Genomic DNA, 15,179 nt, shown 5'->3' with positions numbered 1-15,179 from the left:
GACTGGTGCTTTTTGAAAATTTCAGATAGTACACAAGGCCATTTATCGGCTTTAGGGGATGATTAAACACTGAAGTGCTAGTGCCATTAACATCCAATTATAATATAACAATAATATTCTTCTTGCTTTGCAAGTTCTGCATTGTTACCTTCTTGTACTTTTTGGGGTATGGTTTAAATAAATAATTGTCCAAAGACAAATCTAAAAGGTGACTAATTGTTCAAGAGCACGTCACTGTGACTGAATAGTAATTATTGTTGAACAATAACGATGTTAGCAAATTGTGTGAGACAAAATGGTATTTATGGTTTGTGCCTACTGAAATCCCTAGGAATATTTCTAATATTAATCTACTGCTATTTTGCAATTGTAGTTAGGCACGACAGGGCATGTGTTATGCTATAACAGAACCACTTCTTGGATGGCTTTCTTAAATCTCATGCTTTTAATACCTAAGGCATACTGCAACATAAACTTTCTCATTACTGCTTAATTAGCATAATTAGTTCCAACTCACAGCTGAATCAACAATACAGCTAGTAGTCATTAATCAGGTCTCTTAACTTATCCAAATAATTCTGCATTTAAAACATAGACCTGGAAAAGTTTGTGAAGGTGTAACCCCCAGGCATTGTTGCACTCCTCACCTATTCTTGATTTTTCAATCCACTGGAAGAATTCCTAACTAAATTTATTCTATACCTCAAACTCAATGTGGTATCCTAAAACTCAAACTGCATGCTTTCTTCATATATCCACAATACAAATTGTGGAATTCTAGTGTAACTGGCAAACCTACTGATTTGGAAGAGAACAGAATACAACATGCTCTTTGTAGTGCTGACAACAGTAAGCTGATTTCTGTCACAAAATGAATGACTAAAATATAGTGAGATGATACATATAGTAAAAGGGACCAACTATTACAAAATCACTTTCCTAACCTAAAAAGAAAAGGAGTACTTATGGCACCTTAGAGAGTACTCCTTTTCTTTTTGCGAATACAGACTACCACGGCTGTAACTCTGAAACCTTTCCTAACCTAGTTTATTTTAAAACTGAATAAAATCATTTAGCAAGACAACCCACCACACAAAGATTTCCACCCAAAAAATATACTCATCCTTCAATAGAAGAGACACTAGAAATCCATGTGTGCAAAATATCCATACATATTTGGATGTTTTCTTCAGAATTTAATATTTTATGTTTTCCTCTCTTCTTGTTTCAGTAGCTAATATGTTCTGTATCAATCCACTGGGTCACAAAAGTGTTGAACAGGACAAATTGTCATTGCACTGAGACATCATGCTGGAAATTGCCCTGACGTCAACTGGGGAATTTTGGGATTGACAAACTCCCATAAAGCAACTTCCAGAATTTTTTTCCTAGTCTAGAAGTTTCCCAAAATTAATTGTACCATAGTCGCTACTGAGAGACCATGTAATAATTGCCCAGGTAAAAATACTGTTGTGCCAAAAAGCAAAATTGCTTTCTGGATATCCTCAGTTGTTAGGGACATCCAAAATCAGATTTATCATCAGATTTTCTTATTCAACAGAATCATCTGAGACTTACAAAGTATAGTATAGACTTTGTCTGCAGTAGGGTGGAATAATTTAAATCAAAGCAATTTAAATCACCAATTTTAATCATGATTTAAATCAGCAGACAAGAAACCTTGATTTAAGTAATTGATTTTAATCTTGTTTTGCATTTATACTTTTTAGTTTTTTTTCCTGAAGAAAGGTTGAGTCTCATTGGTTGGTAACCTTTAAAACATTTTGATTTGCAGTTAAATATAGCTTTTACAGTAAATTAGCTGCTTTTTTGCTACCAGTAGCAAACACTACATCTTATAAACATTTATTTAAACAATTATGTAGTATTTATTCAGATTCTTAATGTTTACATTTGTTAATGTTAGAAAATGGTGAATGATACATTTCTTATTTACTACATGATAATTAACTTTTTACTCACGATTTGTGTCAAACTGTATTTGGATAGAAACTGGAATTCAATTTAAAATGCACAAAACAGCATTTTTTATTAGTTAAATAAAATTATCTTGAGTGTGCTGGATACGTAAGAACCAATAAGTTTTTCAAAACATGTTTTGCATTTAAAACTGATTTACTGAAACAAATGAAGTGTTATCTGTAGTCAGTGACTTGAAATGATTATTCTGAACACTGTCTAAATATTAGGATGGGTGAACTGGAGAGCATGGCATTAAATGAGGTTATTGATATAATAGGCATTGTGGAAACTTGGTGAATGAGAATAATCAATGGTACATGTAACACCAGGATAGAAAGTACATAGGAATGACAGAGTAGGTCGCACTAGTGGGGGAGTAATACTATATGTGAAAGAAAGCAGAGTCAAATAAAGTAAAATTGAAATTAATCAAACTGTACAGAATCTCTATGGATAGAAAGTCCATGCTTGAACAGTAAGAGTATAGCAGCAGGAATATACTACCAATCATGTGACCAGGATGCTGGTAATGGTAACTGTGAGATGCTCAGGGAAATCAGAGAGGCTAAAGGCAGAAAATACAACAATAATGGGAAATTTCAACTGTCCTCATACTGAGTGGGTATATGTCACCTCAAGAGGAGATCCAGAGGTAAAACTTCTAGACACCATAAATGACTGCTTCTTGGAGCAGCTTGTCCTGGAACCCACAAGGGGAGAGGCAATTCTTGATTTAGTACTAATGGAGCACAGGATTTGGTCCAAGAGGTGAATATAGCGTAACCACACGGTAACAGCAACCATCATGTAACAAAATTTAACATCTTTGTAGGGAGAAAAATGCCAAAGAAACCCACCACAGTAGCATTTAACTTCAGAAAGGGGAACTATGCAAAAATGAGGAAGTTAGTTAAATGGAAATTAAAAGGAATAGTCACAACAGTGAAGTGCCTGCAAACTGCATGGGGACAACTAAAAACACCATAACAGAAACTCAGACTAAATGTATACCCCAAATGAAAAAAATAAATTAGGAAGAGGACCAAAAAATGCCACCATGGCTAAACAGCAAAGTAAAAGAGATGGTTTAGAGGCAAAAAACTTTAAAACTTTAAAAACTGGAAGTCAAATCCTACTGAGAAAAACAAAGGAGCATAAACTCTGGCAAGTCAAGTATAATGAGGCAGGCCAAGAAAGAATGTGAAGACCTACTAGCTAAAGACACAAAAACTAAAAGCAAAAAAAGTACGTGCATAACAGCCAGGAAGCCTGCCAAACAGGCAGTGGGGCCACTAGACGATTGAGGTGCTAAAAGAAAAGGAGTACTTGTGGCACCTTAGAGACTAACCAATTTATTTGAGCATAAGCTTTCGTGAGCTACAGCTCACTTCATCGGATGCACTTCATCCGATGAAGTGAGCTGTAGCTCACGAAAGCTTATGTTCAAATAAATTGGTTAGTCTCTAAGGTGCCACAAGTACTCCTTTTCTTTTTGCGAATACAGACTAACACGGCTGTTACTCTGAAACCTGTGAGGTGCTAAAGGAGCACTCATGGAAGACAAGACCATTGGAGGAACTAAAAGAATTCTCTGCATCAGTCTTCACTGCAGAGGACATGAAGGAAATCCCCACACCTGAGCCAACCTTTTTAGGTGACAAATGCAAGGAACTGTCCCAGGTTGAGGTGTCAATAAAGGTGGTTTTGGAACAGATTGATAAATTAAACAGTAATAAGTCACCAGGACCAGATGGTATTCACCCAAGGCTTCTGAAGGGCACAAATATGAAACTGCAGATCTACTAACTGTGGTATATAACCTATCATTTAAATCAGCCTCTCTACCAGATGACCAGAGGATAGCTAACATAATGCCAATTTTTTTAAAAGGCTCCAGAGGCAATCCTGGCATTTACAGGCTGGTAAGTCTAACTTCAGTGCCAGGCAAATTGGACACCATTACATTAGGCCTGAATAAAGACTGGGAGTGGTTGGGTCATTACAAAACCTAAACCTAATTTCCTCCACACTAATTTTCCCCTACTGTTACTCACACCTTCTTGTCAACTGTTTGAAATGGATCACTCTCATTACCACTGTTGTAAGAACGCTTGATAGAGCTCTTGTAGGTGTTTGTCTCTGTCTGAGGGGTTGGAGCAAATGTGGTTGTATCTTAGAGTTTGGCTGTAGACAATGGATCATGTGGTGTGGTGTGGTGTGGATGAAAGCTGGAGGCATGTAGGTAAGTATAGCCATCAGTAGGTTTCTGGTATAGGGTAGTGTTTATGTGACCTTCACTTATTAGCACTGTAGTGTCCAGGAAGTGGATCTCTTGTGTGGACTGGTCCAGGCTGAGGTTGATGGTGGGATGGAAATTGTTGAAATCATGGTGGAATTCCTCAAGGGCTTCTTTGCCATGGGTCCAGATGATGAAGATGTCATCAATATAGTGCAAGTAGAGTAGGGGCGTTAGGGCACAAGAGCTGAGGAAGCGTTGTTCTAAGTCAGCTATAAAAATGTCGGCATACGTGGGGCCATGCGGGTACCCATAGCAGTGCTGCTGATTTGCAGGTATACATTGTCCCCAAATGTGAAATAGTTATGGGTGAGGACAAAGTCAGGACAGGGCTCTGCATCTTACTGCGTTGCTTACTGCTGCTGTCAGCAGTAGGCCAGACTCCTGCCCTGACTGTGCCTGTCAGTTCTAGCATTGCCAACTGCATTTCACCCATGGGAAAAACTGGGGAAAAGGCTGTCTATCAGTGTTGCTATAGCCACATTGGTCCCAGAATATTACAGAAACAAGGTGGTGAGGCAATATCTTTTATTGGACCAACTTCTGTGGGTGAGGGAGAAGCTTTCAAGTTCACACAGAGCTCTTCTTCACGTCTTGCTGACCAGACCAGACCCGAAGAAGAGCTCCGTGTAAACTTGAAAGTTTCTTTCCCCCACAGAAATTGGTTCAATAAAAGATACTAGCTCACCCACCGTGTCTCTCGAATATGCCTGTCCATCTATTTATCCCATACCAATCACAAGGGTATCTGAACCCACTGCCTCCTCACAGTGCCGGAGTATGGGCCCCTCTCACACTATAGTGTAAAGCAGTGCTCACCCAGGCCTGCCTCCCCCTCCAGTGTGAGGTGCCCCCCGCCACTCACAACCCTCTTCTGCCAGTGTGAGGTGCCCCCCGCTGACAGCCCCCTCCCAGTGTGAGCCGCCCCCCAAGCCTCCTCTCACTGTTAGGTGCCCCCCCACTGACAGTCCCCTCCCAGTGTGAAGCAACGCCCCCACTCAGAGCCCCCTCTCACTGTGAGGCGCCCCCCCCAGTGTGAGGCAACCCCCCCAGTGTGAGGCAACCCCCACTCAGAGCCCCCCCCAGTGTGAGGCAACGCCCCCACTCAGAGCCCCCTCTCACTGTGAGGCAACCCCCCCAGTGTGAGGCAACCCCCCCAGTGTGAGGCAACCCCCACTCAGAGCCCCCCCCAGTGTGAGGCGCCCCCCCACAGCTCTCGCCCCACTGACAGCCCCCCCAGCGTGAGGCGCCCCACAATCCCCTTCCCAGCGTGACCCCCCCCCCGACAGCCCGACCGCCCACTGACAGCCCCTCCCGGGGTCGGCCGCTCCGCCTCAGCCGCCCGCTCCCCTCGGCGTTGCCCCCCGCGCGAGGCCCCGCTCCTCCCCGGCACCGTCCCGACCCCCGCCCCCGGCAGGGCTGCGCCTGCGCGGCGGCCCCTCTCCCATCCGGGTCCCTCCGTGCGGTGTAGCAGGTCGGTAGGCGGGAAATGGCGACTGGCTGCTGAGCGGCTGCGGAGCCCCGGCGGCGGTGTAAACACAGCGGCGTCCGCCCGGCCTGGCCGCCGGGGCCCCGGATACCGGGGCCCGCCTCCTCCTCGGCACCCCGCACCCACAGGTAGCTGACACCCCCTCCCAGCCAGCGCGGGGTCCCGCCCGGGATCGGGGGGAGCCAAGGGGGCTCACTCCCAAAGTGGCCCTGGAGGAGCCCCCCCTTCGGGCCTTGCCCCCCCCTTACTAGCGGGCTCCCCCCCCCGGTGTAAACCCTTCCCCGTCGGGGGCTCCTCTGCCCCGGGTGTGAGGAGACACCGCTTCCCTGGTCGCCCTCCCTCCCCACCTCAGAGGCCACTCAGTGCACCCCCCTCCGGAGAGGGGCCCCAGCCTCCCCCCCCGACCCCCCCTGTGCTGGGGGAGGGGGCTGGGGGACTGTCACCTCCCCCCTGACACCCCGAGCCTCCCCCTTCAGGCCTAGGCCTATGGTGAGACGACTCCGCCTAGAATCCCAGATGCCTCCCCCAAGCTGCTCCCCCACCTCCGGGCTGCCCCCGGTTATTCTGGGGGGGTCGGTGTGTATGGTTAATGCTCTGACTCGGTAGGCTGCCTGGGTGTCCAGTGGGGGGTACCCCCCTGCTGCTGCTGGCTTGTGTGCATCCCAAGTTGGGTTTGTTTAGGGGGCGTAGCTCTGCTGGCTGCATCTGAGTCCATGTTACACACAAACACGCGCACACACAGGGGGAAGTGTGGGGAGTGCAACACAGGACCTGCCTGTTGCTGACTCTTGTTGCAATTATATTGGGGAGTGAAGCACTGGACATGGCTGTGGGCTAACTCTGAAAGTAATAGCACTGTAGTATGGGATGAGCCTGTCCTGGACTGAATAATGATGCTGGGGAACACTGTGCATGCCTGTCACTGACTCTTATTGCTGTGATATTGGGGAGCACAGTGCCAGCTGTCCCTACCCTTGACTCTAACAGTAGTAGGAATGGGGTGAGTAGTGCCAGATAGGCTTGTTGCTCTGTCTATTGGTAATAATAATGGGGAACATAACCTTGGATGTGCTTGTTGCTGACTGTTAAAGGAATAATATTGGGGAGAGCATCACTGGACATTCCTGTAACTGACTACAGTAATATTATTGGAGTGGTAGACAGCCCTGTAGCCTTTTATAGTAATTAATTGGGGAACTGCCGCAGTGGACATGTCTCACTCACTATGATAATATTGGGGACCACTGCATAAGATGTCCCCATCACTGAGTTGTATCATAATATTGGGAATGCACTGAATGTGTCAGTTGCTCACTTCTATAATGTTGGGGAGTGCAGCAGTGGGTTTGCCTGTTGCTCATTTTACAATAATACTTGGGACTGCATCACAGAATGGGTACAATGGTCATTTTTGCAACAATTTAGTAGGCTCTATGTCAGAACCGGCTATCACTCCTTTTATCATAATACCAAAGAGTGCATTGCTGGATGTGTTTGTTCCCTTTCATAATGATGATTTTTGGGGATGTAGTTCAGTACCTGTCTCACTCTGTTTTATTAGAATATTTGGTTTCACAACTTCGTATATTTATTTTTCATTTAAAAAATAATACTGAGGATCACAATGCTGCATATGCCTGGTTCTTTCCTTTTTTGGATGATGACAGAGTACTTTTCACTCTTATAGTGCTGTGGTGTATGAGAGGATCTCAAAGCACTTAATTATTCCTCGGTTGCCTCAGGCAAGTCACTTAACCTCTTTTCTGGTTTTCTCATCAGTAAAATGGGAATAATATAATACCTCACAGGGGTGTTGTGAGGATTGATTAGTTCATGTTTGTGAAGGGCTGTGAAGATAAAAAGACCTGTATAAATGTTATGTATTATTATTATGTCATGACACACTGAGGTAAGGTAGTTATATTGTACCTATTTTACACATGGCTGAACTGAGGTATAGCGAGGTTATGACTTAAAGTTACACAAAAAGAAAAAAAGGAGTACTTGTGGCATTTTAGAGACTAAAATTTGAGCATAAGCTTTGTAGCTCACTAAAGCTTATGCTCAGATAAATTTGTTAGTCTCTAAGGTGCCACAAGTACTCCTTTTCTTTTTGCGAATACAGACCAACATGGCTGCTACTCTGAAACCTGTCAAAGTTACACACTGAATGTTTGACAGTGGCAAAAATAAAATCCTGGAACCTTAATTCTTACATGCTGTGAGCACAAGAGAACACCACTACTTTTATTTCTGTCTAATGGGTATATTATAATATTTTCTCAGATGTTATTTGTCCTAGGAAGTGTTATGATTTTGGTGAAGCTATTTTGTTTTACACACATGTCTTGCCCATTTGTAGACTTTAAAGATGTCGTGGCACTTTTTGTAAGAATTAGGGGTGCGTGCCCCAGGGTTCTGGACAAATTCAGGTAATTACATTTCGCCTCTCTAAATTCTGTTATTCCTGCCAGGATATTTACACTGTGTAAAGCATTCTTCACTTTCTTTCCTAAAATATTGTGTGGCATTCTGGTCAAGACTTCTCACTGACTTCAGGGGTACAGAATAAAGTTCCAAATCATTACCCTGTACCGTCTCAAATATGACTGCATTTCAGGGATTTGTCTTTAGATATCCCTTTCCTGCGCCACACAGGTTTTCAGAGTTTTAATGTTTGTAAAGTTATTGGAGATCTCTTGTGAAGGGTATTATAGAAGTTGAGGATATTATTTTGTAAATGTCCATGCATTTCAGTAACCTAAAGGTAACTTTACTTCAATAGTGTGTAAATTTAAAGCTGGAGGGAAAGATGGCACTAACAAGTTACTGTGAAAAAAGTCTTACTTTGTTCATCAAAAGAATGACATAATGACAAAACTTATTTTTGGAATAGCCAAGCTGAGTGGTGTTCTTTGTTTCCTTTTTAATTACATTATCCTCTTCAGCCATTTAGCACCCTTAATTTTACTGTGTTTGTCAGTAGCAGTCTTTCATGATTCATATAAGTGAATATCTCTTTTCTTGACACCAGTTAGTGAAATTAAGGTTGTGACACTAATAAAAGCAAGGAAATACAAAATTAAAACTGAAATTGAGACTGAGGCCTGTCCTATTGTAACTGGTAGGTAATGAAGCATGATTTATATATAAAATAAATCACTGTTAGGAGACTCTTTGCAGTAGGGGGTGTAACAGGCACAGCTTACACATGGGGTGACAGCAAAAATGTAACCCTTTGCTCTTGTTTGACTCAAAATTTGAGTGTTAATTTTGAATAGTAACTATTTTTAATCAGAATTTTTGAAGAGGTGGAGAAGAGAATCCCAAAATAGAATATCAGGGTTGGTCCTCCTGAGGTAGTCTTCTAGACCAACCCCCTGCTCAAAGCAGGACCAATCCCCAATTAAATCATCCCAGCCAGGGCTTTGTCAAGCCTGACCTTAAAAACTTCTAAGGAAGGAGATTCTACCACCTCCAAATAAATAGGTTGAAGAGTTGAAATGTATGTTAACTTCATTTAAGTTTTAGTTTTTAGAGTAATTGAGTATATATTTATTAACAATGTATTTATGAGCAGATGGTAATGGTTTCTTTGGATTGTTTACGACATTCACGGACAGATTGTCTGATGTGCTCATATACATAGACTGCTTAAAATAGTTTTCTGGTCTCTTCTGTTTTACCATCCTTGAGAACCCCATGTAGCAGTGACCCTTCATCTAGCTGAAGGCCACTGGACATGACCTCCTCTAGAGCCAAACTAAAGCTACCCTGAGGAGTCACTTGGAGAGGTTTCTTAAGTATAAAATAATGATTTCTTCCCCAAAGAGGGACAGGTGTTCTGAATCTAAAGAACTTTTAGCTCTTGACTCCATGTTGAGTGAAGAGCCAAATTCTGTCTAGAAGCTATATCCTTTGCTGGGCTGATTTTTACCATTTCTGTTCTTTCAAACACAGAAAGAAGAGAGACTTTCTGTTTCTGCAGAATTGTGTACTGTTTGTTACTAGAAGACAAACTGGAACTTTCAGAAGTGAAGTAACATGTACTCATGGATTTTTTGTTGGCTATTTCCCTAACTTCCAGTCTGTTCATTCTTGGAACTCCTGGGCCCTGTCCCCCTTGCTGCCAACTGGTGTGCTTACTATTTTAGCCTGGCCTCCCCTGGCCAGCCACGGAGTATCTCACACTGTTTATGGACTGCATTGATGTCAGAACAGGACTTTAATTCAGGCTGCCAAGTTTTCTTCCCTCTTGATTCCACTCCCCTTCCTTGCTTTGTCTTAGGAGCATTCCTGTTGACAAAGTGCTGTTGTGATGCACGAACGGATCAGACACTGATGCTCCCAGCTTTTAGTGTCCCAGGAGGAGATGGACTAAGCCTGAATCAAATTCTGTTCCTTCATGTAGTAGCACTTTGCATTACCAGTCATTAGAAGGAGCTTTTCTTTATTATTTCACACTCTCCCAATCAAATTCATAGTAAGTTATACTTAAGGATGGAATTTTTTGTTGGGGAAATCCTTCTCTGATTCTCCAGCGGAATAGTAAATTCTCCCTATAAGCTTGGTCAGTAAAGTAGAATTCTGGTTCACATTGCCTTTGGCATTCAAAATGTCAAGCCCTGTAAAACATTCTTAATATTGTAGGTTGTTATGCTAAAATGTAATGCCTGTTGCAGAGTAATGTTGTATTGATTTGTATTTTTTTAGTTTTGCTTTTCATAGATCAAGCTATTTGGAAACAAATCTGTTGTTGTATGGTTGTGTTAAACTGTCTACATTGCACCACTACTTTAAAATATAAAGTGGCTTTATTAGTATCAGTTTTACATTTCTAGGTGAAGGTCTTAATTTTTCAACTACTATTGAAAAATTAGAGATGATCCATACACTTCATGGATCCCTACTGTGATCACTTAAAAAAATGGGATTGGTGGATTTTGAATTGTTGGCATATTTCATTTTATGTTAAGTGATTTCCATAAAGTCAGTTTCAGGGATTAGTTCAACCGAGGCTTTCTTAGGGTTTGCCTACACAGGGCCATTCAGAAGAGATATATCCAGATTAATTGAAGGTATGAATTTAAAGTGAATTAGTTAAACCACATAAACCCCTATGTGGATGCTCTTATTCAGAATTAAAGTGACCTTAATTTGGTTTAGGAAATTAATTAAAGTAAGCTGAAGACCAACCTCTTTAATTCTGAAAGACTGCACCTTCACAGGAGCTTGTTGTTTAACTAATCCACTTTAAATTCAAACTTTAAGTTAATTCTGATTAGCTTTGAGTGTCCCTGTGTAAACAATCCCTTAGTCATGTGTAAAATATTGTAAGTGGCTTTGGTTTTACCTGGTTGTCTATGGAAGGAGATTTGGGGAGGGAAGAGGGGGACATTTCAGATAGGATGGCCCAGTGACACTCTTGAGTGTCAAGAGGCTGGTTTATTCCCAGCTCTGCGAATGACCTGCTGTGTGACCCTGAACAAATCACCACCTCTGTGATTCAGTTTCCTGATCAGTAAAATGATTTATTGTAGTTTATAAAGCATTAAGATCTATGGGCAAGCCTGTGTGATGCAGAAGTATAGCTGGTGCTGAAGAATGTGTCCAGTTTTGGGCCCCACACAAGAAGGATGTGGATAAATTGGAGAGAGTCCAGCGAAGGGCAACAAAAATGATTAGGGGTCTAGAACACATGACTTATGAGGAGAGGCTGAGGGAGCTGGGATTGTTTAGCCTGCAGAAGAGAAGAATGAGGGGGGATTTGATAGCTGCTTTCAACTACCTGAAAGGGGGTTCCAAAGAGGATGGCTCTAGACTGTTCTCAATTGTAGCAGATGACAGAACGAGGAGTAATGGTCTCAAGTTGCAGTGGGGGAGGTTTAGATTGGATATTAGGAAAAACTTTTTCACTATGAGGGTGGTGAAACACTGGAATGCGTTACCTAGGGAGGTGGTAGAATCTCTTTCCTTAGAGGTTTTTAAGGTCAGGCTTGACAAAGCCCTGGCTGGGATGATTTAACTGGGAATTGGTCCTGCTTCGAGTAGGGGGTTGGACTAGATGACCTTCTGGGGTCCCTTCCAAACCTGATATTCTATGATTCTATGAATATTCTCTTTACTAGCAGCTGCATGTGATTCCTTCTGTTGTAGTGGAAAATCTAATGAGTGTAGCTCCTGACAGCTGGTTTTATGAGAACCCAGCCCCCCCATCAACCAGGCTTGCTAAAACTAACATTAAATACAATGTTTAAAGAACCCCCTACATGTTGCAGCAGATCTAAGCGGGATCCACTGCCTAAGGGCTTGTCTACACTTGAAATGCTACAGTGGCCCAGCTGTAGCACTTAAGTGTAGACACATACCAGAGCAATGGGAGAGGTTCTCCAATTGATTTAGTTAATCCACCTGCCTGAGAGGCAATAGCTAGATCAATGGAAAAAATAGTCCATTAACCTAGGGCAGTCTATACCTGGGGTTAGGTCAATTTAACTATAAAAGCAGCAAAGAGTCCTGTGGCACCTTATAGGCCAACAGACGTATTGGAGCATAAGCTTGTGGGTGAATACCCACTTGGACGTGCATCTGACAAAATGGGTATTCATGCACAAAAGCTTATGTTCCAATATGTCTGTTAGTCTATAAGGTGCCATAGGACTCTTTGCTGCTTTTAGAGATCCAGACTAACACAGCTACCCCTCTGATACAATTTAACTAGGTCACTCAGGGTGTGACTTTTTCGCACTCCTGAGACACCTACATAGGTTGACCTAATGTAGGAGTGTAGACATGGCCTAAGTTTTATGTAGGCAGACAGTGTTGGTCAACTATGAAAATGTAGGCCATAGAAAATTTCTTTCAGAGCTCACATTCAGACTTCCTGTTAAAAGTTGGAGAAATCAAGCAAAAGATACAAAGAAAGCATAAAAATTAACTCTTCGTGAAATTTCGCACTGTTCTTCCACCTGTCTTTAGGTAAACAGGACTTTATGCCTCATTTTAAGCCCATTTTACTGTGCGTAGTAACTATGGAGTTGTTACCAGGCATCTCCATAATCATGGAGGACATAGGTGAGGAAATATTGGTACAAGCTTACATGTTTTGTTTCCTTTTTTTTCCAGTTTTGAATTTGCAATACTTATTTTGCCTTCATGTAGTTTAATCAGGTATAAAATTATTTAGTGAGATGCCTCTCCCATGATTAAGCAAGCCTTCACCTCATTTAAAAAAAAGTGGCTTTTTTCAGGTCAACAGTGAGTTTCACTTTGCAGAATTACCAGCTCCTGTTTGATGTGATGCCCCAGGATGCCTGCTGCTGCTACCCATCTCATCCCAAAAGCTGGGGTATAAAATTAATTTTATAAAAGAATGATAAGAATTTCTAAATAAATTTAGAATTGCCTTTACTTCATAGGTAGGCTCCAATATTTATTGCTTTTTTGTGGTGAGTGTGATGTTGTCAAGTGATCAAGCTGGTGATCTGCAACACATTTGGACTTTGTGGAATATGCAAGTAGCGGAAGGCAGCAAGTACACAAGGCCAAACTTAGACTTAAAAGACTAGACTTTAAAGGTGTAATATTATGTAGTTACCTACCTCAGGTTAGGACCAAGCAATTGTTCTTAGGGTGAGCTATGCTGACCAAGTCAAAGCTTTAACAACCATATGCTAAAATTCAGTTGCTTAGACTTAAACTATGTTCAGAAAGCATTAGCTAGATTGAGGTAAGTTACTCAGTCTAATATCACATTTGTAAATTCTTGTCTAGATATCTGCAGCTACAATATAACTACAGGATAATTGCAGGTGCTGAATATTTCTTAAAATCTGGCCTAAATTTGTTTAATTACCCTGTGTAATAGATTCTTACCTCATCTATTGTTCAACACTTCTGCTGCCTGCAGTGTATCTCCTTCCATAAACTGCTACTGCTGGTGGTTTTGAAGTAGTCTCTTCTCAATAATCTGGTTTACTAACATGAAACACAGTTAAAACTAGAATGTCCCAGCCTTCTTCTCAGGGCTTTGTAATCTGTTTTGCTCCTTCATTCTATCTGAAGGGTTTTGCCCCTCCCTCTCCGTAGCTCCAGCTTTCCTGCTGGCTGGTAGGGAAGAGCTTCTTCCGTGGGTCCCCTCTGGATTCCTTCCAGTTCTCTCTCCTTTTTACCCTTATAACTCAGTGCATTAGATGACAGCTCTGTTCAGCCTTTTCTAGCCCTTAGTCTCCTCACCTCTGAGGCAGCAGGTGCCCTTTTATAGGAAGGACTGCCCTTGGGCTATAATGAGGTGCCTGCTCACCTGACCCAACCACTGGCTCAAGCCCAAATCCATCACCTGTGGGGCTGGGCCCATCTCCCTTAAAGGACCAGCCCAAAGTGTGGTATTCTGGCTGTTTGGAGCAATGTGCACATGCTTGTAGTGCGTGTATGTATAGGTACACACTTTATTTATACATTTTGAAAATGAAAGCTTCTATCAGAATAATTAAAAAAGCATAGTTGTGAAAGAGTTACATTGCTTCTGTGAGGAAAAGGATTATTAGGACTGCCTGAGGCCATAAGTCAGAGATCAGTTTTCTGGAAACAGCAGACAGGAAGTCACAGTAGATAAAGGTAATATATAGATAACAGAAATAGCTATTAAAAAGTTAAATGTATTTACAGACCTTGCCTAGACTAGATTTAAAGGTATGACATTAGATTGAATTACTTAATTCAGTCTAGTTAACACCTTTTAAAACTAATAAAGACAAAGCAATTATACTTTTTTAAACTGATTTAGTTTAAACATGGTTGAAAAACACCCTGTTAGCCCATCAAGACAGGGCCCATGATTGTTAAAGGAAGTGAGCCAGGAAGTTCTTTGAACCTTGACATTTTTAGTGGACATTCTTAAAAGATCAGTAAGTTTGGAAGAAACTTCTGAGAATTTGAACGTGGCAAACATGATTCCATTGTTTAAAACAAGTGTCAAAAAGTTACTTGAGTTTAGGGGTATCCTGCTAACCAAACTGTTGGAGTTATTTAGAGGTATTTCTGCTTGATAGGGAAATTCAGTTGATTTACTGCACTTAGGTTTTCAAAAAACATACCATAATGTTCACCTTCAAAGATTGATAACCAGTATAAATGTGTCCTGGACCAGTGCATGAAGTAGGGTTCCAAACTGTAAAGTGGCTTGAGATCAGGAAATAGAGGTCTGTCATAGATGGTTCCCTACTTTTCATGTTAAAAAGATATTCCAAATGGAGTGCTCTTGCAGCCTCTCTCCATATATTTCTTTCTTCTCCTTTTTGTTTCAGGTGGCAGCAACTTTAGAGATGGAGGTGTGACAAAGTGTGCTCCTGCATATTCACACTTTTCCAGTGGTAGGGGCAATTGGAAATTGGCCTCAACTACACACAAATT

The 15,179-nt window shown here is 41.9% G+C and overlaps 1 protein-coding gene across 1 annotated transcript in view; it reads left to right on the top strand.

The window, feature by feature from the left end:
- Positions 1–5,715: 5,715 nt before the first annotated feature.
- Positions 5,716–15,179, top strand: part of CTDSPL2 (CTD small phosphatase like 2) — a 69,894-nt gene continuing 60,430 nt past the window's right edge. The window contains exon 1 of the mRNA XM_048868335.2: positions 5,716–5,896. The gene's annotated coding sequence lies outside the window, so the exon portion shown is untranslated. The remainder of the gene's footprint in view (positions 5,897–15,179) is intronic.

Source organism: Caretta caretta, chromosome 10 (assembly GCF_965140235.1).
Source record: "Caretta caretta isolate rCarCar2 chromosome 10, rCarCar1.hap1, whole genome shotgun sequence".
In the NCBI taxonomy this organism is placed as follows: domain Eukaryota; kingdom Metazoa; phylum Chordata; order Testudines; family Cheloniidae; genus Caretta; species Caretta caretta.
Note: the sequence above shows the minus strand (reverse complement) of the source record. Positions and strands in the feature narration are given on the sequence as shown.